The 27,255-nt window shown below is 35.4% G+C and overlaps 1 protein-coding gene and 1 non-coding gene across 15 annotated transcripts in view; both read right to left on the minus strand.

Moving 5' to 3' along the window:
* The window catches only part of ROCK2 (Rho associated coiled-coil containing protein kinase 2), a 143,850-nt gene that overhangs the window by 102,180 nt on the left and 14,415 nt on the right, over positions 1-27,255 (minus strand). The window lies entirely within an intron of this gene.
* LOC112665168 (U6 spliceosomal RNA) lies at positions 14,952-15,054 on the minus strand. The gene has a single exon (XR_003140261.1). It is a non-coding gene; the product is annotated as a U6 spliceosomal RNA (small nuclear RNA).

The following is a 27,255-nucleotide window of genomic DNA, read 5'->3' on the forward strand; positions in this document are numbered from 1 at the left end:
CTATAAGTAAATTAACCACAATGATCTCAATTAGTTTACAGTACTATAAAAATTATCAAATGGCTTATATTTTTTAAAAAGGCATAATCCAAAAATCTGCAAAATAATATTATGGCTCCTATACATGAAGTGATCAAATCACTAACATCTCATTTCATAAATGTTTTTCTTCTATGCCACCAAATAATACAGAAAGCTTTCCTTTCTTGAATACCAATCACCAAACAGACATTTTCTTAAAGAAATTCCTAAATGACAAGCATATCTGAATTTAACCCAATACTTCAAAAATGGAAACACAAAAAAACTATGTACATGTATGTGTATATACACATACATGTCTTAACAGACATGGCTTGATAATCATTAATTGAGTTATGCACATGATCCTCATCTATCTCACAACCAAACTGGTTCTTTGATGGTCAATGAAATCCAAATTTATAAAACAAATTCTCATTTCCAACAGAAATAGTATTACAAAAAAACAAAAAAGAAAACAACAACAAAAAAAAGAAATAGTATTACAAATTAGGGTTCTATATCTGGAAACCTATTTTGTATATCTGCCCCGCTCTACATCACAAAAAAAAAAAAAAAAAAAAATCACAAAAATGTAGTTTAACATTCCTAAATACAAAACCAACCATTTAATAGAAAAGCTATGTCAAAACTTTTTCTTTGACTTTATGAATGGGCTGAACTAATGCAAAATAAAAGTAAGACTAAGATGGCCTAAAGATACCTTCTTTTCCTGGCAAATCTCCCTGTAATAAGTGTTGGTATGTTTTATTTCTCCTTCTCACTTAGTTAATGCTAGTTATCTGATTCCAAAATTTGGTGAATTTGGTTTTTTTTACGGAAAGTAGCTTGACTATAATAGTGTTACCTGGTATTATTGCAACCTTCAGGAAATCTTAAATATGAGTTTGGCTGTTACTATAAAGTTTTAACTTATAATTTTTTGAAAAAGGTTAAAAGTGGGAATTGGGGATTAAAAGTCAAGCAGTTAAAAAAATAATCAAGCAGTTTTGAGAGATTCCTGTACTTACTGTGCTTGCTTAATCATATGGTTCAAACTTTATGAAAGATACTGCCAACGTCATTGTAGTGTATGCAATACCAACTGAATTCTGAGGGCAATAAGTCACCAACTCAGAAAAATTCCAAATTTAGAAGACAAATAACCAGATCATATAAAGATCATCATATTGAGAACATAGTCATCACAAAATATTCCAAAGTATTCCATTTTGCAATTATTCTTGAGACTACAAAACAGTATTTCCCATCCTGGCATGTGCAACATTACAACTTAACTATAAATCCATGCTCTATGGCCATAATTTATAAAAATATAAGATCTATTGAAGGAAGAATCATAGGTTGCATATAACAGACACCTAGTGATTGTGACTCCAATTTATAATTATTTTGAGTTACACTAATTTTCTAGAATCTTGATCCCTACAAATTATACACACTAATTCTCATCTACTCTCATTCTTTTGATAAACACAGCAAAGACGACTCCACCTCTGTGAGAGACCTATCTGCTGGAAGAGTCCAAATCTATTCAGAACAATGAGCATTCTGTCCCATATCTCAGCCTATATCCTAGATTTTACCAATAATAAATAAAACATTCTAACATATTCCTCCAATTCCTCCACATTCAGAATGACAATAATTATTATATATCAGACACCTAAAACACTTTAAAAAGAAACATATATAGATAACATAACAGGGAGATAACTACCTCCACCAATGACAGATGAATTTGTTGCAAGCCAATCCTACTACTGAGACTAAAATGGGATGGGGAGTGGGAACAAGGATATGAGCCTAAAGTTGACTACCATGCTGCAGCTTAGAAGTTGAAAAACTGAAAAAAGCTTATCTGTAAGAACTCTTAGGAGATTGGGAAGACAGAAATTAGAGTTTTGGACTCACAAAGAAGAAAAAGTCCAGGCTTTTAACTCAGTGCCTAAAGTGCTACACTCCAGGAAAAAAGAAATAAAGAAAACACAGAAATAGACCAACCCTCAAAAGACTGAAAATCTGCCTCAAATCTCTTCAATTATTAAAGAGATTAAGGTGATCTGTCTCAACTCTAACAGAAAATATAAATCCTCTCTGAAGAAAGATAACATTATCTAGGGCAGCCCTGGTGGCGCAGCGGTTTGGCACCGCCTGCAGCCTGGGGTGTGATCCTGGAGACCCGGGATCGAGTCCCACATCGGGCTCCCTGCATGGAGCCTGCTTCTCCCTCTGCCTGTGTCTCTGCCTCTCTCTCTCTGTGTGTCTATGAATAAATAAATAAAATCTTAAAAAATAAAATAAAACCTTTAAAAAAAAAGATAACATTACCTAAGCATTTTTTCATATACAATGTCCAGTAGTCAATGAAACATTAGCAGTCATACAAGATAAAACCAAAATATAAAACCAAGAGAAATTTTCTAAAAGATTTTATTTATTTTGAGAGAACGCCCACAAGCAAGGGGAGAGGGAGAGGGACAAGCGGACTCTGTGCAGAACATGGAGCCCAACTGGAGGCTCAATCCCAGGACCCTGAGATCACAAACTGAGCTGAATTTAAGAGTCACAAGTTTAACCCACTGAACCACCCGGTGTCTCACCAAAAGAAATTTATTAAAAATCAGACCCACAGGAAATCCAGAAATTTAATGCAAGCTTCAAAATCATTGCTATTAACATGTTCGAGATAAAATGGGAGAATTTTGGCAGAGAACCTGAAGTTTTATCAGTCAAATGAAAACTCTAAAACTTAAAATGAGTGAAAATTAAGAATCCAACAGAATGGGGTGAAGGAAAATGGGACTCTTTCGGCTATGGAATAAGTCACATGGATGAAAAGTACAGCATGGGGAATATAGCTAATGGTACAATGAGAGCCTTGTATGATCACAGATGGTAGCTACACTTATGGTGAGCATAGTATACCATGTAAAGTTGTCAAATCACTATGCTGTACACCTGTAACTAATGTAGCACAGTACATCAACTATAATTTAAAAAAAAGAATTCTGTAGACAGATTAGATACAACTGTACCCTTTAGTGAACTAAATTTTTTAAAACATTTTTCTATTGATATTTAAGGTTATATAATAAATTTATATAAGCTCTTTAAGAATATTAATGCATTTTCTACCTTTTTTGGGCATATGGTTTTTCTGTTTCTTATCTTTTAACTTTCTCTCTTTTTTGTTCACTTTCAGCAAATAAAAACTATGATTTTTTTTCTTTATGGATGCTTTTGTATCGATTATGTTTAGATCAAATGGGCACATGTGTAGCTTCATTTTGTTTATGGTTTTTTGTATTTTTTTAATATAACAACTCTTCTTATTTTTATTTTTTTTAATTTTATTTTTAAGATTTTATTTATTCATAGAGACACACAGAGAGAGAGAGGCAGAGACACAGGCAGAGGGAGAAGCAGGCACCATGCAGAGAGCCTGACTTGGGACTCGATCCAGGGTCTCCAGGATCACGCCCCTGGCTGCAGGCAGCGCTAAACCGCTGCGCCACCAGGACTGCCCTATTTTTTATTTTTAAAGTAAGCTTACACCCAACAGGGAGCTTGAACAACACTGAGATGAAGAGTTGCATATTCTATTGACTGAACCAGCCAGGCACCCCATTGTTTATAGTTTTTAATTTTGCCTTAATCCCCTTTAACTATTTGGAGTTTATTTTAGTGCATGTTATAAAGCAAGAAAATAACCTCACTTTTTCCCTCAAGTACTTAACCGACTTTTTAAAGGAAGTTTTTCATTATAATCATAAATTTGTATCCTGTTCTTATTGTAAAAATATGCAATACCAATTAAAACGTAGGAAATAACAAAAATAAATTCTAACTTTTTCCTACTACCTGCATAAATATATAAATATTTATCTGTAAGAATATCCTTTGATATTTGATGTAAATAATTAAAATGACTCAAAAGTCCTTGATTACAGGCCATGGATAATTTAAAATACATCCAATGGAATATTGTCAAGCTATTAAGAAGAATAAAATAGGTTTAAATGTATTAATATGGAAATATGAAAAGGGTATATTGTTGAATGACTAAAACAAATTATGATACTAAAAATGGACTGGAAAAACTATTCAGTCAATAATTTGCACTTCAGAATAACAATGATGCTCTCATGGTCCAGTGTAGCAATTAAAAACATTACCACAGATGCCTTTGGATTTGCTGCTCTCTTTATACTAATTTTGACTATGTGTTTTGGCTACATAGTTCTATAAAAGAATTGATTCAGACTTTGCATATACTGGCTTCTTATTTACTATCATTCATTGAAACACAGTACCATTAAGCATATTTAAAATGAGTGGATAAGGACTACATTTGGTGACACCAATATAATGTTCAACATAACACATGCTCTATTTCATGCATAAAATAAGGTCTCATATCCTAAATATTTTATATGTCATCAAATCCAGTAAGTTTAGATAACAAAATATTAACTATATATGTCATTAATTTTGCTTTTCATAGTTCCTTTTATTATAACATTGTTGAAGCCAACTTATAAAGTTAGGAAACTACATCATAATTAAATTTGGCCAGTATCCGAGCACATTCACTGTTTTGTGTTTGCCACTAAAGATGTTCTTCAAATAGCTAAACCATATTGTGGCATGTGATAAAGCCAGGCAAATATGCTTAAATATGAATTCCTTGAAAAATTATTCATCTTCTTAAAATGGCACAGCCAAAACCTTTCTTCCATGAAAAGAGTTGCAAAATAAGGAAAAAACCCATAATTACAAATGAGACTAGTTCCTAACAGCAAAGAATGTGTCCAAAAAACTGAATTATTCTTTTACTAAATTTTCATGTATATTTTCATCTACAGGCAAAATCTATGAAAATGGACAAGCCACTTATCTAAATTCAACTTGTCAGGGGTACCTGGCTGGCTCAGTCAGAAGAGCAAGTGACTCTTGATCTTGGAGTCAGTAGTTTCAGCCCCACACTAGGTGTAGAGATTACTTAAATAAAAGAGAATTTTAAAAAATAATAACGCCTAAATATAATTCATCAAACGTAAATAAATATGTGCCAAGCACAGTGTTATAAATTGGAAATATAAATATAACTAAAATAACTTTATTTATATATCCTGTCTCACTGCAAAAAAGATCTAAGGTAATCAAGTCCCTAAACTCACGTGGCTTCTACTCTAGTAGAAGAAATAAACTTAAACCAAATACATTCTATAGAGGTTAAAAAAATTTTAAGGATTATATTCCAGTTAGAGAAGTTACAGAACATACCCTTTAATCAGAGCTACAAAGCAGAGAACACTATCACACAAAACACAATGCCCAACAACATTAAGCTAATTATGATTGAAACCACTTCATTTAATACTGTGGTACATTTGTTTAGAACTTTAAGAAAAAAAGTTAGTATCATAGGAAAATCCTTATGCTATCACATTAAAGACAAAATTGAAAATGATCTGAAAAATTAAACTTAAATTAGCAAAATTACAAAAATAGCAAAAAAAAAACAGAAGCAGTAACTATCCTTGGGTGGTTGTAAGTTTTTATATTTTACTCTTTACACTTCCCTATTTTCTTTTTTTTTTTTTTTAAGATTTTATTTATTTATTCATGAGAGACGGAGACAGAGACACAGAGAGAGAAGCAGGCTCCATGGAGGGAGCTCGATGTGGGACTCGATCCCGGGGCCTCAGGACCACGCCCTGGGTTGAAGGCAGGAGCTAAACCGCTGAGACACCCAGGGATGCCCCATTTCCCAATTTTCTACAGTAACCACATATTACTCCTATAATCAGAAATGTAATAAACATCTACAAAACTATCCGTAACATTTTCTGGCAAGCCATTTAAACAAGGAGCAAATCCCATTTGTCTGTTAACTAAACAACACTATATAATGACCTCTGAAAATTTCCTGAAAATATAACGAAAAAACTTTCATCAAAATGTAGACTGTTAAGAATTGAGAGAAATGAAAGACCTCACTTTTCTAAACAACCTCCACTAGAAATAAGACTAATAATTACATTAAATGACATAACTGGGGCAGCTGAATGGTTCAGTCAGTTAAGTGTCCATCTCCTGGTTTCAGCTCAAGTCATGATCTCATGGGTTTTGAGATGGAGCTACACATCAGACTCAGCAGAGTCTGCATGAAGATCCCCAACCCCTCCCTCCACTAATGTACATTCTCTCTCTCTCTCTCTCTCTCTCTAAAATAAGTAAATAAATATTTTTTAAAAATTTTAAAGTTAAATGACATTAACTAATAAAAATCATACTGGGTACTTTCTTCAGGTCACAATCTGATCAGCTGCATTTCAGAATTTCAGACACTCAACAGATGTGCCGTCCCATATGGTAGCCCCTGGCTACATGTGACTACCCACCACTTGAAATAAGGCTAGTGCAACTGAGAAACTAAATTTATTTTACTTTCATTAGTTTAGTTAACAGCCACATGTAATAATGGCTACCACACTGGCCAGAGGCATTTTTAGATACATTCTATGACAACTCTCTTTAAAGGGATTATGAGATGCAAACTTCCAGTTATAAAATAAATAGGTCACAGGGATAAACAATACAGCATAGAAAATATAGTCAATAATACTGTCATAACTTTATCTGGTGACAGATAGTAACGACACTCATCCTGGTGAGCACTGCATAATGTATAGAATGAATTGTTGAATCACTATGCTGTATACCTGAATCATAACACTGTAGGTCAACTACACTTCAACAAAAAAATAAAATAAATAAAGAACTACTCAATGCAACTACCCCCCCCAACTGGTAGCACTCAAACTTGAGGAACTGGAAAAGTACATAAGCACTGTGAAAGCAAAGGAGGAAAAAAAAATTCCTACACATATCTAATTAACAGAGGAGAGGTTAATGGAAGGGGCAAAACGGGTAGTAGATTACACAGCTGAAGAAAATTCAGAATTTATACATTTGCATATATAGTATTAACAGTTTAATTTTTTTTAAGATTTTATTTATTTATTCATGATAGAGAGAGAGAGAGAGAGAGAGAGAGAGAGAGGCAGAGACACAGGGAGAGGGAGAAGCAGGCTCCATGCTGGGAGCCCAACATGGGACTCGATCCCGGGACCCCAGGATCACGCCCTGGGCCAAAGGCAGGCGCTAAACCACTGAGCCACCCAGGGATCCCCAGTATTAACAGTTTTAAATTATTTCTTTGTTAAACTTAAATCCACTAAAGAGAAAAATCATGCTGGATTCATAAATAATAAATGTAGCATTAAGAAATTCTATAGTGGGGTGCCTGGGAGACTCAGGCAGTTAAGTGTCGTCCAACTTTTGGTTTCGGCTCAGGTCATGATCTAAGGGTCCTGAGATTGTGCCTCACATGGGGTCCATGCTCAGTGAGGAGTCTGCTTGAGATTCTCTCTCCCCCTCTCCCTCTGCCCTTCACACACACCTCGCTCTAAAAGTAAATAAATTAGAAGAAAAAAAGAAGGAAGGAAGAAAGGAAGGAAGGAAGGAAGGAAGGAAGGAAGGAAGGAAGGAAGGAAGGAAAGAAAAAAGAAAGAAAGAGAGAAAGAGAGAGAGAGAGAGGAGGGAGGGAGGGAGGGAAAGAAAGAGAAATTCTATAGTACAGTGAACATTAGACCAACTGGGAATGGCAATTTTTCCATAGTGTTTAATTTCCTGTACTCCAAAAAAGGAATGATTCGACAAACTAAAAGGTTACACAAACAAGGACTTATTCTCAATAGTTCTGGCATCTGTCTCTTCCACCAGTGAATTATTTTTTCAGGTATGCAGTCATCTCACTTAAGAGATAACAGGTTAAACAGGTTCTGGAACACCCAGGCTTTAAAAGTATTTTGCCATAACAGATTACAAAAATTAAATTTAAGAAGTAAATTTGTTTTATATGATCATAAATTTCAAGTAATTCTTGGCACTCTTTGTTCCTAAGGTGTGATGTGTTTGTCCTCTGAATGCTACTATGTCATTACAGAAGACGAGTTAGCTAAAACAAAATAATGAGAACAAAAACCAAAACTGCATCAAAGTTTCTCAACAAATTAAGAAACTTAGACTAGAAGAGTCCGGCTGTTTTCCTCAGATCATAAGTACAGTAATTTAAAGCTAACCATACCTAAAACTAAACCTTTAACTGATGAAAGACACTAGCACAGCTGAAAGACTTAAAGGCTAGGTTGAGGCCTTTGGAATAACCACCATCTATGATATAAACCTTAAAATTAAGTTACTAGTCTAGGGCTTATAGTAGTTTTCAACCTTGCAGATTCAGAAAAGTTTATTTTAACTTCTCATGCTTCACTAATAAGTAAAAGAATTAAGTGACCTGAAAGAATTAACTTAGTCACTGGTACAGGGTACCTCCTAGGAGATTAATTTACCAACCAGAGTTGTCTCAGAAATAAAGATATAAAAGACAGATGATAGAAAAAGTAGGACTTAGTGAAAAAAGTGTGTGATTTGGGGTCAGAAAGACTTTAAATATAATCTGAACTCCATCACTACTACCAAGTTCCATAACTTCCTTCTCTAAACCTCAATAACATCAGTAAACAGAGACAATAATACATTGCAGGATTGTTGTGAAAAATACATGAAGAAAATAAAATGTCTATAAAACACAATACATTCATACATAATAATTATGTATTAACAGTTTTAAATTATTTTCTTTGTTAAATTTAAATCCACTTTGTCAATTACCAAAGAGAAAAATCATGCTGGATTTATAAATAATAAATGTAGCATTACGAAATTCTATAGTGGGGTGCCTGGATGGCTATTTTTTTTAAAGCTATTTAAAAAAGAAGTTACCCTTTGGTATGTATTTCTAAAAATCTTATGTCTTTGTCAATATTAAAGAAGTAATGGAATTTATAAGTATCAATTTGATTTGGGGTTCAGCTGCAAATGACAGAAAATGCCCCTTAGTGTCTTATGTCTGCCTTAAAACAGTTAAGGGTCCTTTTGAAGGACAGTGATGTAATCACTGTTACTGTCCCAGGAGCTGGAGTTGTCATGTCCTCTCCTCTCTTTCATTTCCCAAACAATAAAGGCTATTTGGATCATTAAAAATAAATAAATAGGGCAGCCCAGGTGGCTCAGCAGTTTAGCCTTCAATCCAGGGTGTGATCCTGGAGGCCCAGGATCAAGTCCCACATCAGGTTCCCTGCATGGAGCCTGCTTCTCCCTCTGCCTGTGTCTCTGCCTCTCTCTCGGTCTCTCATGGATAAATAAATAAAAATCTTGATAGATAGATAGATAGATAGATAGATAGATAGATAGATAGATAGATAGATGTGGACACAAAAGCTCCCACAATCATCAGAGATCCAGGCTCCTGAACTTTGTTGCCATCAACCCAAATACAAGGCTCCCACCTCATGATGTGGAAAAGCAGGCACCAGTCACTAAAAAGAAACGACAAAAAAGGAATACATAAGTTCCCCATAAGGACTCTTCCCTAACACAGAAGCCCCTCTTGTTCACAACCCATAAGCCACAGAAACTACTAATGTGGTCAATCACACATAGCAACAAAAACTGCTCTTAAAAAAACAGATTGTGGGGGCAGCCCCAGTGGCGCAGCGGTTTAGCACTGCCTGCAGCCTGGGGTGTGATCCTGGAGACTGGGGATCGAGTCCCACATCAGGCTCCCTGCATGGAGCCTGCTTTTCCCCTCTGCCTGTGTCTCTGCCTCTCTCTTCGCTCTCTCTGAATGAATAAATAAATAAATCTTTAAAAAAAAAAAAACAGATTGTGGTGATGGTTATACAATACGGTGGATGTATTTAGTGTCACTCAAGTGGTTAGACTGGTGAATTTTATGTTATGTATATTTTATCACAATAAGTAAGATTTAGAAAACACTAAAAATGTTAAGTAGAGAGGTGATACATTAAAAAGGACACAAACCAAAAATCTAGAGATAAAAATATATCTGTGATATGAAAATTACTGTTGGATGGGATTAACAGTAGACTAGAAATTGCAGAAGAAAAGACAACAGAACTTGAAGACACAGCAATAGTAATTATCCATAATGAAACACATAGGGGAAAAGACCAAAAAAAAATGTAGACTCTCAGCAAGCTGTCGGTCAACGTGAAGGAACCTAAAGTACATATAATTAGAGGTCAGAGAGGGAAATAGAAAAGAAGAAAAAACATGTGAAGAAATAAGGGCTAGAAATTCTCTGCACGTGATAAAAACTTAAACTATACAGATCAAGAGGCTCAACCAAAGCTAAAAACAAGAATCATAAAGAAAACAACAGGCATATCAAACTGATTAAAGCCAGTAAAAAAAAAAGAAATTCAATAAAATAATGAACAGAGAATAATGCAAGTCAGAAGATAGTGAAGCAACATATTTAAGGTACCAAAAGTAAAACAAAAACTATCACCTAGAATACTATTGATAGCAAAATACCTTTCAAAAAATAAGGTGTCACTAAATAAAAACAAAAATAGGGATCCCTGGGTGGCGCAGCGGTTTGGCGCCTGCCTTTGGCCCAGGGCGCGATCCTGGAGACCTGGGATCGAATCCCACGTCGGGTTCCCGGTGTATGGAGCCTGCTTCTCCCTCTGCCTATGTCTCTGCGCCTCTCTCTCTGTGACTATCATAAATAAATAAAAAAATTTAAAAAAAATAAATAAAAACAAAAATACAACTTCTCAAAATTTGTGGGTGGCAGCAAAAGCAGTATTCAAAGAGAAATTTATAGCAAAAAAAAAAAAAAAAAAGCAAATTTAGGAAAAGATCTAAAATTATCAATTTAAGCTCCCTGAGGAAAAATCTGAGAAAGAACAATTTAAGCCTATAGGCAGAAGAAAAATAAATAAAAATGAGAAGACCCTCATACTAATTAGCCAAAAATAAAAAACACCTTAAAATAACAAGTACTGGTAAGGATGTGGAGAGACTGAAATCCTTGTGCACCGCTGATAGGAAAGTAAAATGGTGCAGCCACTCTGGAAAACAGTCTGGTAGTTCCTGAAAAAATTAAAAATAGAATTATTATATGATACAGCAATTCCACTCCTGGATATACAGTGAAAAGAGAACCTGAAAACAGGGTCTCCCAATACTGTTACACTTGTGTTCACAGCAGCATCATTCACAATAGCCAAAAGGTAGAAGAAACCCATGTCCATCTACAAAATAAACGGACAAACAAAATTTCCCATATACATACAATGGAATATTATTCACTGTTGAAAAAAGAAGCAAATTCTAACATAAAGCAATATGGATGGATGAACCTTGAGGGCATTATGCTAAGTGAAATAAGTCTTTTGACAAATACTATAAGACAAATACTATACAATTCTACTTACATAGGTACCTAGAGTAGTCAAATTCATACAGACAGAAAGTAGAATGGTGGTTGCCACTGGCTGGGGGAGGAGGAATGAAGAGTTGTTCTTTAATGGGTATGGAGTTTTATTTTTATTTGTTTTTTAAGATTTTAAGTAATCTCTATGCCCAATGTGGGGCTCAAACTCACAACCCTGAGACCAGAGTCCCATATTCCACTGACTGAGTAGCCAGTTGCCCTATACTGGGTATGGAGTTTAGAGTTTCACAGCATGAAAAGAGTTCTGGATCTTGGTTGTAAAACAATATGAATGTACTTAACACTACTAAACTGTACTCAGAAATAGTTAAGATGGTAAATCTTATGCCATTTTTTTTTTTGCCACAATAATAAACAAACACAAAAACAAAACAAAACAAAACAAAATAAAAAATAAACAAACAAACCTGGCATTTGCTGAAGGCTTACAATATGCCTGTCACTATGTGGTTTAGATTAAGTCATTTAAACTTAACAACTTTATAAAGGAAATACTATTACTATCTTCCATTTTACTGATAGGTTAAAAGTTAAGCAACTCATCAGATGACACAGTAAGGACAAGAAAATAAACCCAAATATAACTCCAGATCCCCAAGTCCTTAAACACCTCATTATATTGTCTTTATATTGCCTTTGTTAAATAGTTATTACTTTTATGAAGGAAGAAGTGTTATCAAAAGAAATGTTCAAAATAAATATAGGGGGAGGAGTTTCCCAACTAAAACAGTTTACATGTTTTGATAATAGAGCATGATACTTTTCAAGATTCCATATACAATGAAACAAGTCCATGTTTATATTCCAATGTTAAATATTTCATTATATGCTGGTTTTTCTGCAACAATACCTCTATAACACACACCACTGATACTTGTTAATCATCTATATAGAGTTTTTTTAGTGGTACTATAAAATTTTACACACACATGCATATACAAGGCTATGACTGGGTCTTTGATTTGTTTTAACTAAAAATTGTTAAATGCAAAATAGTTATACACTCTTCTCATTAGACAGTTTTAATTAAATGTCCTAAAACAATATGATGAAAATTACACAGGTTAAAAAAAAATTCTACTCAAAAAGGTTAAAACAGGTATTTTCTTTTTTTAATCAATAAAAAATCTGTTACGTGGGTTTTTTAATTTTCCTTACTGAAAATACATTTTATCTGTGCCCTGGGTAAGAGCTTATTTTTCATTCAGAGATATAATTAAATAGGCCATTCCAAAAGCCTACACAGGTTCCACACTACCAAGAAGGCAAAAGAAGGCTACCCTCCCTAATCTCCACCACCTCCTGCCATCCTGCCGTACAGGATGCAGTGCAGCCTACCTAGAGAATGTGGACACATAAAGGCAGAATCCCAGTTTCTTCAACAATAAGATCAAGAAAGTAACAGTAGCTACTTCAAAGGGCCTTTGGAGGGGCAAATTAATTTATGTACAACCACAAGAGACAATAAGTATGTCTGCTGCTATTCTAACGTCATCAGTGTTGTCACTGTCATAATTAGCATCTTCCAACATGTAAATCAAGTCCCTCGTCCTTCAGAGCACTTTTCTACTATTTCCAAAAATAACAATTTCTAAAAATTGCAAGTAAGGCACTCTTTTATATTACTGTATTTATTGCTCTTCATCATATAATTTTCCCCTTGACAATAAGCTGTACCTTCTATAATTTCTTACAAGCACCTAGATTATGTCTCAAATGTTATATGTGGTAGAAAGTAAAAAAAAAAAAAAAGTGATAGTTTTCTCATCATCATGGGATACCAACAATTGTGGGGTTCTTTTTCTCTTTCCTGGGTTTATTTGAGTCTGAGAGCAAGAGCATAAGCAAGAACCTGGGGGCGGGGCAGAGGGAGAGGGAGAAGCAGGCTCCTTGCTGAGCAGGGAACCCGATGTGGGGCCCAATGGAAGGCAGATGCTTAACTCACTGAGCCACCCAGGCACCCCAAAGATATCACAATTTAAATGCACCACTTAGATATCCTGCAGTCTGAAAGCAGTCTGAGAAGAAGAAGAACAGCTCTCTTTACAGTAATCCTTTTCAAAAATTTGGGAGATAATGTGGGGGGGGAACATGCCAGTAAGAAGGGAAATTAGACTCATGAAAGTCTAGGATTAGGACTGCAGATCCTCATCGAAAAATGCATTGATTTGCAGAATTTCACACATATCCATATTCAAATGTTCCACACAAGCCCTTGAGAGACTTACAAATAGAAAGTGATCATTAGATAATGAACTGTTCTTGAATTATCCATCATAATGTAGACCTCCAGGAAGGGTAGATCATCTAGTTAATTATTCTCTCCATTCGGAGACATTAAAAAAACTAATTAAAAAAGATCAGTTTTAGAGAAGCTTAACCTGAATCTAAGAAAATTTGGGGGAGAATAAGTTGAAAAATCACTGATTTAAAAGATATTCTAAAATCTGAAATCCTTTTAATGTAGAACATTTTTATTAATTACTTTTCTAAAATATCTATCAGGCTTGTCCAAAAATAATGGCTACCAACTTCTTATACAGAGCTTCAAGTTTTTGCTTTAGAAAAGAATAGGGCAGCCCGGGTGGCTCAGGGGTTTAGTGCCACCTTCAGTCCAGGGTGTGATCCTGGAGACCCGGGATCAAGTCCCATGTCAGGCTCCCTGCATGGAGCTGGTTTCTCCCTCTGTGTCTGTGTCTCTGCCTGTGTGTGTGTGTGTGTGTGTGTGTGTGTGATGAATAAAATCTTAGGAAAAAAAAAAAAAAAAGAAAAGAAGCATAATGAGAAAAGGGGGTGCCTGGGTGGCTCCATCAGTCAAGCATCTGACTCTTGATCCAGCTCATGGTCTTGATCTCAAGGCTATAAGTTCAAGCGCATGTTGGGCTCCATGCTGGGTGTAGAGCCCACTTTAAAAAAATGAGAAAAGAATACTACTTTAGAACTCTAAAGGCACAGATCCTTTTCTGCCATTTACTGGCTACTTTTCATTGAGAAAATTATTTAACCTCTCCAAATTTCAGTGTCCTCATTCAGGAAACTAAAAAGAATATCTGCCCCATATAGTTCACAGATTATTACATCAAATGAGACAACACACAAAACTGCTAAGATATTAAGTCTTTTCACTACAGAATAAAATCTTTACTGAATTTGTTAGATTATACTGACAGATACAGGCTACTTGGCTTTTTTACTTTAACATGACTTTAACATAGACAGGTAACACATTTTTCATTATGTTTGCAAAAAAATGGGCAACTAACTATTCTACTTAGAAGGGATCATATTTTTTTAAATGTTTGAAACTAAGTATTTCTAAAGAGAATATTTTTAAAGAATATGTCATTTTGATGTGACTAGAAAATGAAAAAGAAACCTAACAAATTAATAAAGCACTTCAGAACAGTGCTTGACACACAGTAAGAACTACTACATGTGTTTTCTTTTTTTAATTCCAGTACAATTAACATACAGTGTTATGTTAGTTTCAGGTATACAATATTGTGATAAAAATATGAGGCACTTTACGAATTTGCATGTCATCCTTGAGCAGGGGCCATGCTAATCATTTCTGTATTGTTCCAATTGTAGTATATGTGCTGCCAAAGCAAGCATGAGACTATGTCTTGCTAACAATATTACTATTATTGCTATTGACAATAACCTTAATGATGTATCATAAAAAACACTGTATTCAATATGCTAAGTTTAGTACTTATCATTACGAGTTTCAAAGAATTTAAAATATCTTCTAGTTTAAAGGAAGTTTCTTATATAGCATTTATATTACCATTTTCCATTAGCCATATTTTATACACACTTCTCACAACAGAAATTTCTAAGGAAATCCTCTTATGAATTCTATAAACATCGATCTATTCTAATTAAATAATTAAGCCAGTTTCTAAAAAAAAATCATCGTGAATATATATTTGTCTTCTCCATCTAACGTCTGAATTCAAACCAAAATAAGTACAATGAGGCAGAAGTATTTCCACAGGGCAGCCCGGGTGGCTCAGTGGTTTAGTGCCGCCTTCAGCCCTAGGGCTGGATCCTGGAGACCTGGGATCAAGTCCCACGTCAGGGGAGACCTGGGATCAAGTCCCACGTCAGGCTCCCTGCATGGAGCCTGCTTCTCCCTCTGCCTGTGTTTCTCCCTCTCTCTGTGTCTGTCATGAATAAATAAATAAAATCTTAAAAAAAAAAAAAAAAGAAATATTTCCACATACTGCATAGTAGTAACACTTGGGGAATTAGCATTTTCATTCAGGGCAGAGAGACTTACATGTTAAAAAAAAAAAAAAAAAAGCCTGGAAATGGGAAGAAAGTAGCTTCAAATGAAGTTACTTAAACATGGGTAGAATTTGGGAGGAAGAAGAGAAGTCACAAAAGATAGAGTTGGAAAAATCAGAAATCACACCATTAACAATCTTTTTGTAAGAAATTACATAGCATTTTGGGGTACCTGAGTGACTCGGTTAAGAATCTGCCTTTGGCTCAGATCATGATCTCGGGGTCCTGGGATGGAGCCCCATATAGGGCTCCCTCCCCTCTGCCCTTCCCCATGGCTTGTGCTCTCTCCCTCTCACTCTCTCAAAGAAATAAAATCTTTAAAAAAAAAATTAGCATTTTGAAATTTTCCCTGAATAAATAGGAAATTAGTCCATTTAAGTACTTTAAGTTTGGGAATAATAGGGTTAGATCTACATCTTATAATACATAGTTTGGTTGGAGTAGAAAAGGCTAGGAAAACAACATCAAAGAAAAGAATCCTGTAATAAACTAAGAAAAATATGGTCACTTGAAATGGGAAAGCAGCAGTCAGATGGGAAAGAAAAAAATTCTATGTCAGAGGCAACACTGACAGGATCTAGTGATACTGAAAGTGAAGTCAAGGATGACCGATATCCAAATAGCCAGATTTCTGGCTCGATCCAAGCCAGATAGGTAGTGGAATCACTTATCACAGGAAATGAAGGAGATATGAAAGCAGAAGGGGGAAAATAATATTGTTGTAGATACGCTGATCTTAAAGTATCTGTGCTATCTCTGACTAGAGATGCCTAAGGCTTAGAGGCAAGATTTCAAATGGAAAAATGGAGGGACGCCTGGGTGGCTTAGCGGTTGGGCGGCTGCCTTTGGCTCAGGGCTTGATCCCAGGGTGCTGAGATCCAGCCTTGCATCAGGCTCCCTGTGAGGAGCCTGCTTCTTTCTCCCTCTGCCTATGTCTCTGCTCCCCACCCCCCGTCTCTCTGTGTCTCATGAATAAATAAATCTTTTTAAAAAAATGGAAATCAACGACAAATGATAAAGTCCTAGAAACAAATACAAACTTAAGAAGGCAACAAATGAATAAAAAAGTAAGAATGAATAAACAAGATTCACACTTAGCAGCGGAAGAGAAAGCAAAGGAACCTGAGACAAACAGCGAGAGATGCTAAGTATGGTCATAGAAGCCAAGAGAAGACAGCAATTTGAGAAGTGTCAAGTACTTCTGAATATTTGATAGAATGATAGTTTTAGCAGCAAAGAAATCAGAATGATCTTGAAATGAGCAGTGTTAGTGATGGGAGAGGTTGGGAGGGAGATTATAGTGCACTGAGGAGTGAACAGAAAATGAGACAGCACAGTTTGTTTTGCTGGTGAGGGGAGGGGCAAAAAGGTAGAAAGAATTGAGATTTTTTTCTAGGGGTCATTTGGTCATTTGTTTGAGGTGAAACATTTGGACAAGTTTAGCTAAATGAAAAAGAATCCAAATTAAGAGAAAGATGAAAGACAAATAGAATTAATCAACAGAAGGAAAGAATGAATTCCAAAGCACAGTTGGAGAACCAGCCTGAGACAGAATGATGGACACCTCATCCACTGAACAGAAGGAAAAGAACAAATGGTACAGAAGAGATAAACCAGTGAGTCAAGTAACAGGAAATTTAAGGGATATCCTTTTGATGGCTTCTATTTTCTCGTGAAGTGAGAAGACCATCTGTGGAGCACACTTTGCTCAAAGACAGAAAAGAACGTTTAAAACGGACCCTAAGGAGAATGAGAGAATTGCTTGCCATTCGGACTACTCTTAAAAGAAATAGAGACCATGAATTCACAGTATCACTAATCTGGGTAGTTTTTTTTTTTTTTTTAATCTGGGTAGTAACTTTTTTTTCCTCCATCAGTGCTCAATGAACATCTTTTGTATAGCCAGAAAGACAAACTGATACAAAACCTAAATGCAAATGCATATGACAGAAATTTAACAGGGCAAGGAAACAATTCTAGCAAGAGGTCTCAAGTGACAGACAATGGATTCTTGCCTGCTTATAAAGAAAGCATTTGGTGGAGAGAGGAGTCGAGAATTGTGGATCTCAAAAGCATCAAGAGGTTAAGAGCTCAGGAGCAAGATATTTAAATTAATGATCTCACAGGTAAAGCTGATTTCAGGTAATGGTGAGGTCCAGAGTAATTTCATGAGTGTAAGTAAATGAGTTAGGTGAAGATCTCCACTAGAATGAGGTAACTATGAAGCCAGGGTCCCGGGTACTCTGTTCACATAAACACTAAATTCACCTAGAATGATGGCACAACCTCACACAGAAAGGAAGTCTGTAAGAAGTCCATGTCTTCAAAGAGCAAGCAGAGATGTACACACCAACTTCGTGAGACTGAGACTCAGCAAGGGGAATTTTAACAGGAAGGTTTTACAGGCACAGTAAGGCAAAGAAAGCAGGAAACCACTTTCCTATACTTTCCTACAACTGGAATCTGTAGAGAATAAAGGAAGGTAAAGTTCCACTAGAGAGGAAAGGGATTTCCCTTAGGAGGAAGATCAGTGGTGTTACTTAACAAAGATAAAAGTAACATTCGGTAAAGAATTTAAAGATGTAATTATATTTAGCCTTAGAACAAAGGTAACATGTTTGAAAAGGAGGGGAGTAGGTGAGGGAACAAAGATGAGAAGAGATGTGTTTAATGACTTGTATCTTGGGCGGGAAAGGATAATGTGATAAGGTTTGGTGGGATCACTTCATGGAAAGATGGCTAAGAGGACAGGTTTCAAGAGTTCTCTAAAAGACAAGACACCAGGTCTCTCAGGAGTCAGCCAGTACGTGCAGCTAGAAAAGTCTATGTCTAGTGTATCATACGAATCATAACTCTTAGGAAGGAGCCAAATGAAGTGGGATAATTTGTATTGGTTTAAGGCTACATGCTAAGACTATTAGGCAAAAGCCTCATTGATTAAGCTTGGTCTGTAAGAACTGAGAAAAGCTCATCATCTATCTTAGAAATCAATATTCATCCCTGACCATAAATAACCCCATTTCGAGCTGTGTTATGTTTCACAACACCTTTTATTAAAGAATAAAAATATCTCATTAACCAAGTAAGATGTTCCTCCTTTAGACTTAATTCTTCATTTGTAAAATAAAGGCATGTACTAGAACTACCACTACGAGACAACCCTTCCCCTCCTCCAAAAAAGGCGGCCGCAAACCTTACATACAGACTCCCAATTGGGAAACAGACTAACCATTTTATAAAACTTCCTAATCAAACACTAAATGCTATTAGATCTGTGCCAGACACTGAGCAGACATAAAGAATACTACATAGCAAAATGAGGCGATGAATGTTAAACTTATTGTGGCAATTATTCTGCAATATGCTTAATTCCAGCCATTGCGGTGTATACCTTAAACTTGCACAGTGCTATATATCAATTATATCTCAATAGAACTAAAAGGATAAAAGAAATTATCTTTAAAGCATTTATGCCTCGTTACCATAAAAACTAGGTTTTAGTTCTCAAATTTCCAATAAATCATGATACGAAACCTAGAAAAATGACTACTACATGGTCACAACCATAGGGAACTCCTGGTCTAATATATAATAAGTAAATAATCATAACACATGATTCTAATCACTTACGACAGAGAGTACTGTGAGAGCAAAGAGGGTCATTGCCTGGAGTTAAGGAAAGGGATAAGTAAGAATTAGAGAAGACCTCACAAAGAAAATAAATTTGAAGTGGATCCTAAAAAAGAATTAAAACTATGACTAACAACAAGCACTCAATCTTATTAGTAATCAAATACTGAAATGCACATAAAAATAAAAGGAGATACTAGGTGTTTTTCACCTCTGAGGTTGGCAAATAATGTAAAGGGCTGATATTTACCTAGCAAAGATATGGGAATATGTGTATTCTCATTACATTGGGATTATTTTGGAATTTTAAATGTGTACATGCAAAAAAATATAAATAAATAAATAAATAAATAAATAAATGTGTACATGCTTTAACCATCCCATCTAGAAATCTACAGAAATATTCACATATATGCACAAAAATATTTAGTGATGTGCACTCCAGCAATGTTTATTACAGAACCACCTAAATATCTATCAATGCTGAAACAGTAAAATAATCATGGCAAATTCAGATAATGGAATACTCCCTAAAAGAACTAGATGAATTATAAGTTCTGACTGGATGGCCTCCAAATAAATAAAGAAAGCAAATACAAAATGATAGATATGATACAGATGCATTTGGTTACCAAAAAAACCTAAGTATTCGTGTTTTTTATATGCAAGGAAAAAAAGAAAACGATACACCACTGTTACATGTATATATTGTTATGAATACAAGGAATGTGATACACTGATGTTCTGTAAAGTGGTTGTTTCAAAAGACTGAGATCAAGGAGAAAGGGCTAAGAGAGAACTGATATTTTATATTCATTTCTGTAATTTTTTTTAAGATTTTTATTTATTCATGAGAGACACAGAGAGAGACAGAGAGAGGCAGAGACACAAGCAGAGGGAGAAGCAGGCTCCATGCAGGGAGCCCGACGCGGGACTCCATCCCTGGTCTCCAGGATCACGCCCTGGGCGGAATGCGGCACTAAACCGCTGAGCCACCCAGGCTGCCCTAATTTTTAATTTTTTAAATATGCATGTATTACTTTTGTAATTTTCAAAATGAAGTTTGTTTTGTTTGCTTTTTAAGTAGACAAAGCAGAGAATGTCTCCCCTTAGAGATAGAGGTAGAGAGCATAAATAAAAGAATGTGGTTTATTTATTCAGTTAACAGTGAAAGGATGACTGCCTCTATCCCTGGTCCTGCTCACTCTCTTCCTTTTCACATCTGAAGATAAGTGTATTTCCCCAAAGCCCATCATCTGTGAGCTATAAATCCCTCAAAACTTTCCAGCTAGTGCTTCTGGCTAGCTCCATCAGTGGAGCATATAACTTTTGCTCTCAGGGCTGTGAGATCAAACCCCACAATGCGTGCAGAGATTACTTAAAAAATAATAATAAAAGAAGACTTTTCCTTGCTATTGGCCTTTCAAAAACCCCTTCCCTTTACTCCTAATGGGAGAGTGAGGGATAGGTACCTGAGTACAAGAGTCCAACCACAAGATAGAAAAGTCTATGCTGAAGTCTCTCTACTCTAAGAAAAACCACTGATATATAAATAAAAGTAGATAAAATTCATCTCCTAATTCATAAATGCCACAACAGGGAAAGTATATAATGTATCACCATAACAGTGGTTACCACCATACAGGCTTCTCCTCACATTCATTTTAATTATGCCTGGATACTAATTCAGTTTTTTCTGCCTATAGAAATGCAAATTATTATTCCATGAGGCTGTTAAAGAGTTGACAACAGACTTATGTTAGCCTACTCTGTCAGCCAGATCCTGGTATGCCTAAGGACCAGAATCTGTATCAGAGATAATACAGGATCTCCTTGAAGTAGACAGATACCATCATATAAGTTATCTTTCCAACTCTTCCCAAAAACTGAGTAATTAACTTCTTAAGAATGTATTCAGTGTTTTACTTTATGACTTCACTCTGAAGGAAATTTCATAAGCCAATTTTTACTAGTTTCCTTTTATTAGTTCCAAATTTAGTTTTATTTGTATCATCCGTTGTTCTCCTATTCTGGGAATGTTCTAAATATGGAAAACAAATCTGTCTGAAATGCCTTCAAAATTTTTAATTTTACAAAAATATATCCTTTTACAATTTTTTTTCCCCAGAAACTCTCAGAACTACCAGCAAAATCCTTTAGGTGAGTTTTTGCATTCTTTTACAATATAACATCTTACTTTTATGACTAAATTCTTTAGTGAGAATATAACAACATTAAAACATATTCATACTCAATTTTAAATGTTACAATCTTGAATTATATATATTCTACAGCTATAATCAGAAATAATGCCTCAGAGCTGTTTTAGCATGGACATAACAAATCATGAAGTCTCAAATTAAATTGCATTTTGTTAAATATTTAGAATGTTGGAACATCCTGTGCAATGCTGAGGTATTATGGAGTAGGGATTCAAATGACTAGATTGTAAAATATTTCTTTTTTTTTCTAAGATTTTATTTATTTATTCATGACACGCAGAGAGAGAGAGAGAGAAAGAGAGAGAGAGAAAGAGGCAGAGACACAGGCAGAGGGAGAAGCAGGTTCCATGTAGGGAGCCTGATGTAGGACTCGATCCTGGGTCTCCAGGATCACACCCCAGGCTAAAGGTGGCACTAAACCGCTGGGCCACCTGGGCTGCCCGATTGTAAAATATTTCTAAAATGAAAAAACAGGGCACCTGGGCTCAGTGAGTTAAGCATCTGCCTTCAGCTCAAGTCATAATCTCAGGGCCCTGGGATTGAGCTCCGCAGGGTGTCTGCTTCTCCCTCTGCCCACCCCCAACCCCCTCCACCCCCCACCACTTGTGTTTTCTCTCTCAAAGAAAATCTTTAAAAAAATTTTTAAGAAATAAATGAAAAAAACACTTCCAATGAAGTGTTAATAAATCAGATGTTAAAAAAAAAAATCAGATGTAACAAACTTCCAAAGATAACTGCAAAAGTATATTAGTCAGTGAAAGAAGGACTACCCAGTTTGGGATTTGTTTCACATTTTAGTTATCTATTTGACAACAACTTTGGAAGAATGGATACATTTTAAATGATAAACTGTCACAAATTTTTAGGGTTTTAAAGATACTATGTATCACTCTATAATCTCAAAAATATTAATTAATATTGCCTTGGCCACAAATGTGTCCAATTTTATTAACCACAAGATAGGGAGCCTGGGTGGCTAAGGCGCTACGCACCAGCCTTCGGGCTCAGGTATCCTGGGATCAAACGCCGCTGCATCAGGCTCCTGCTCCATGAGGAGCCTGCTTCTCCCTTTGCCTGCCTCTCTCTCTCTCTCTCTCTCTCTCAGTCTCATGAGTGAATAAATAAAATCTTAAACACACACACACACACAACATAAAATGTACAAAAAGTGAGCTGCTAACGACTCAAATATCAAAAAAAGACAAAACAAAACTCACAACTGCTATTCCTCTAATAGCTATAACTATTATCCCAAGAATCAATAAATGAAAACTTTTTCAAAATTCTAATATACTACATACCTCTTAACTACCAAAATTAAAATGGCCACACAAAAGGAAGTCTATACAAATACACGAGAAAGTGAAAAATAGGCACAATTTATCCACTGTGTATAAACTGTCTGGTTTTCTCTTATTTCCAATGATGTAAAGAGACATAATTGCAAGGAATGTGCATTTAAGAAAATCTAAATAGTAACATACTAATAAGATAACTGTTATATAATATAATCAACATGAAGCCTGCTCTGAAAATAAAATTTCAAAAAAGTTTAATATAAAGCTTTTATATATTTAACATTTTATTTTTTGGTTGTTTTTAAAAAGGCCACAGAATCATTTTTGAGTAATTTTATTTTTTAAACACAGGCATATATATATATATACACACCATGCTGCTTTAGGTGCTATGCTTTGAAGGACCATATATTTCTAGTGAAATTTTTCTTTCTGAATCAAATCAACTGTCAGTGACAAAACAGGCTGTCATTATTTCCCTGTCGTGATTTATTAAATGTGAAACACCAAAATTATGTATTTTCCAGGCCAATATAGTGTCTGTAGATTATACTTCTCAAGAAAGGGTTAAGACATAATGACATCACTATATCGTAATTGTATATTCTGTATATTTTATCACAATAAAAATTGTTTTACACTTCTTTTGGTCTATCTTGTCTGATTCTCCCTTCAGAAAAGCTCAGCAAAGCAAAATAAATTTCCTTCTAAAGTAAGAAAAAGAAAAACCTTCGTCTGATTCCTATGGAGCTTTAAAAAAAAAAAGACAGAAAATGTGATTACCCTTGATATTTCAGAAAATCTGGCACTTCTCCATTCGCCAGCCTTTTCCACATATATAATTCTGTGGGCCAAGGAGATCTTGACTATTTGGTTTTGGTTTTGTTAGTACAAGAAGCAACACATACAAATTTCTCAAGCCTTGGTGATCACTACTAACTTGCACCAGCACCTGAGATTCTCGTTTAAATGCAAATTCCTGCCCCCACTACAGACCATCTAAATCAGAGGATCTCACACCATTTCCACCAAGTATCCTGGGTGTGATTCTGGCTTCCAACAGATAATTCTGACTTTCTGGCTTCATCCAAGCCTCGGTGAGTCACAAAAAATAAAGAAAGAAAAAAACACTAAGTATTCTCCTTTCCTCAGATACATTTTCAACCCAATGCCCTCTCTACCAATCCTTAAATTACAATATTGCACCTCTCAGCTCAGTAGTTCCCACGCTTTCCTGCACTTGAGAACCACCTTTGGAACTTTTAAAACTCCTGATCTCCAGCCCACACCAGATACCTATTATATTTGAAAGTCCAGGGGGAGAAAGCCAGGCATCAGTATTTCTAAAGATCTGTAGTTGAGTGCTATATATAACAAGATTTTTTTTTAATATTTATTTATTCATTCATGAGTGACAGAGAGACAGAGACACAGGCCAAGGGAGAAGCAGGCTCCATGCAGGGAGCCTGACATGGGACTCGATCCTGGGTCTCCAGGATCATGCCCTGGGCTGAAGGCGGCGCTAAACCGCTGAGCCACCCGGGCCGCCCTATATATAACAAGATTTTTAAACCACTGTCTTAACTACTGGATTTAGCAGATACAGATTAGAAAACCTGTAACTTAAAATGACCTATATGGGGCGCCCAGGTGCTCAGTTGGTTAAATGCGTGACTGACTCTTGATTTTGACTCCAGTCATGATCTCAGGGTGTTGGGATGGATACCCACATCAGGTTCCCTGCACAGCATGGAGTCTGCTTGAGTTTCTCTCCCTCTACCCACCACCCTCACCACCCCCCTCACTCACATGCTGGCTCTCTCTCAAATAAATCAATAAATAATATAAATAAATAAATAAATAAATAACCTATAAGGAGCCAAGAAATATACTATAATGGTATTAAGTTTTTAAATTTCCAGATATATCTGTATCTATAAATTTCCTTTTTATTTTAATCCAATAGGAAAATTTTTGTCAATTCATTTATTAAAGCTTCCTTAAGATTACTTTTTGAAAGAATGTTAAGACAAAAAAATCATTTCATGTCAAACACTAAGATTATGCCATGCATATAAAGTTCAAAGAAAAGTTCATCATAATTTCATTTGCACATTAATTTCAGTGATTTTGAGAAATACAGTCATTGAGAAGGCAATAAAAAATTCAAAGTTCATTTTTTAGATATTTAAAAGCAATTCCAAATATTCTGTTAACTCCAGACAAACTCTGCTAAATTTAGAATAGCAACAATATGGCTAAATTTTACAATACGGTTTAAATTTTGCATTAGTTCTTTCCCCAATACTGACTTGATAGCTAACTTCTCTGAAAGAAAATAATAATTTTGATACATCTCTGAAAGAAAATAATTCTGATAGATCTTCCTTTTAGTCTTTACTAATGCCACAGATGCTGATTATATAACCTGTCAGTAGCCCTTAGAGAAATCTAATGATTCATACAGGAAAAAAATGTTTAAATCTTGATTCTTTCAACACAGGCATACTGTTCAATCACAACACATCATTTTTAACCATTCAACTTCAACTTGAACTTTATTCATTATGTAACACAATAAAATATGCCATATATATATAAATATATAAAAGCCCAAGTACCACAAACTATAACTCTACAAGTTACCCCAAAAAAGTGAAACATTTTTCAAAATCATACCAATGTTTACACATTTAATACCCAAAATATTTTTGCAAGAGCTTCAATATACAAAGACACATTTCACTAGCTCTTGCAGGCCTCATACTTCACTGCAGTTTGGCTGTTGCACTCTCCTTTTATTTTTTTGTTTGTTTTGTTTTGTTTTGTTTTAGAGGAGCAGGGGAGGGGCAGAGGGAGACTGAGAGAAAGAATCTTAAGCAGGCTCCACACCCAGCATGGAACCCCAAACGGGGCTCAATCACTACTCTGAGATCATGACCTGAGCCAAAATCAAGAGTTGGATGCTTAACCAAACTGAGCCACCCAGGCACTCTACTGCACTTTCCTTTTAGAAGAATAAATATCACTATAACCAAAATTTTAAAAATTCATCCGTAATAAATTAAAGCATCTCAAGTACTGAAACAATTATTTCCTAAATTTTCCTTTCTGCTCAAAAGTCCCATTTGTGGTTATCTTTAATAAAAACTCAAAAAATATGGGGTGCCTAAGTGGCTCAATCAGTTAAGCATCTGCCTTCAATTCAGGTCATGAGCTCAGGGTCCTGGGATCAGGCCCCACATCATGCTTCCTGCTCAGCAGAACCTGCTTCTCCCTCTCCCTCTGTGCTCTCTCTCTCAAATAAACAAAATATTTTTTAGAAATTTCAAAAAACACAATATAAACTAAAGCTCAACAATTTCAATTTCAATAAGCATACTTTTAGTATGACTTCTAAAAGAATCACACTGAAAACACAAAGCAAAACAGTAAGGTAATATCTTGATACAGAATGGGTATATATAGCAGCTACTTTTACATATGAAAAGAGCATGGTCTTGGTTAAGTTCTAAAACTCTGCTCATAATTTAAGCCCTCAAATCAGTATCAGTGCCACCTATGAACAAGAAGTAACATGTGTATCTGTATGATATAATTCAGATGGGTACTCAAAGCATAAGCCAAAAGCCAAGTGTAACACATTCCATTTGAAATACCAATAATTACCCACTCTCACAGGAACCAAATTACAAAATTAATAATAAGAACTGTTTATTTTTTATGTAAAACAGAAAAGTTTTATAAAGATAAATGTTGGGTTAAGTTGACAAAATCAGTGTATAAGCTTACTCAAGATATTCAAAATAAAAAAAAACTGGGGGATCCCTGAGTGGCTCAGTGGTTTAGCACCTGCCTTTGGTGCAGGGCAGGATCCCAGGATCAAGTCCCGCATCAGGCTCCCTGCATGGAGCCTGCTTCTCCTCCTGCCTGTGTCTCTGCCTCTCTCTCTTTCTGTCTCTCATGAATAAATAAAATCTTTTTTAAAAAAATAAAATTAAAAAAAAATTTTTAGAGTAAAGATCAACACAAAACAGAATGAAGAAACAATCAAAGACCATAATTTAAGTCAGAAGTATTCAAATTTGATCCGTATCTTACAAATAACTCAACCAGTAGAGACTTCACAGCCATTATCACGGCTTACACAGCTCAGCAAGGTACATTCATTACTTGGAAGGTACCACACAAGGCTTTAAAAAAAAAAAAAACATGTTAGTGTTAATTAGGTCTTTCAGATAGATACTAGTCAGTAGGATAGTTTCACCTATATAGGGCTCTCTGATCTATATGTATTCAATTTTTAAACATTGGAACTGGCCTGTGGTATACAAAATGAAACTCCTTTTACTAGATCAGACTCATAGTA

This window comes from Canis lupus, chromosome 17 (assembly GCF_003254725.2).
Source record: "Canis lupus dingo isolate Sandy chromosome 17, ASM325472v2, whole genome shotgun sequence".
In the NCBI taxonomy this organism is placed as follows: domain Eukaryota; kingdom Metazoa; phylum Chordata; class Mammalia; order Carnivora; family Canidae; genus Canis; species Canis lupus.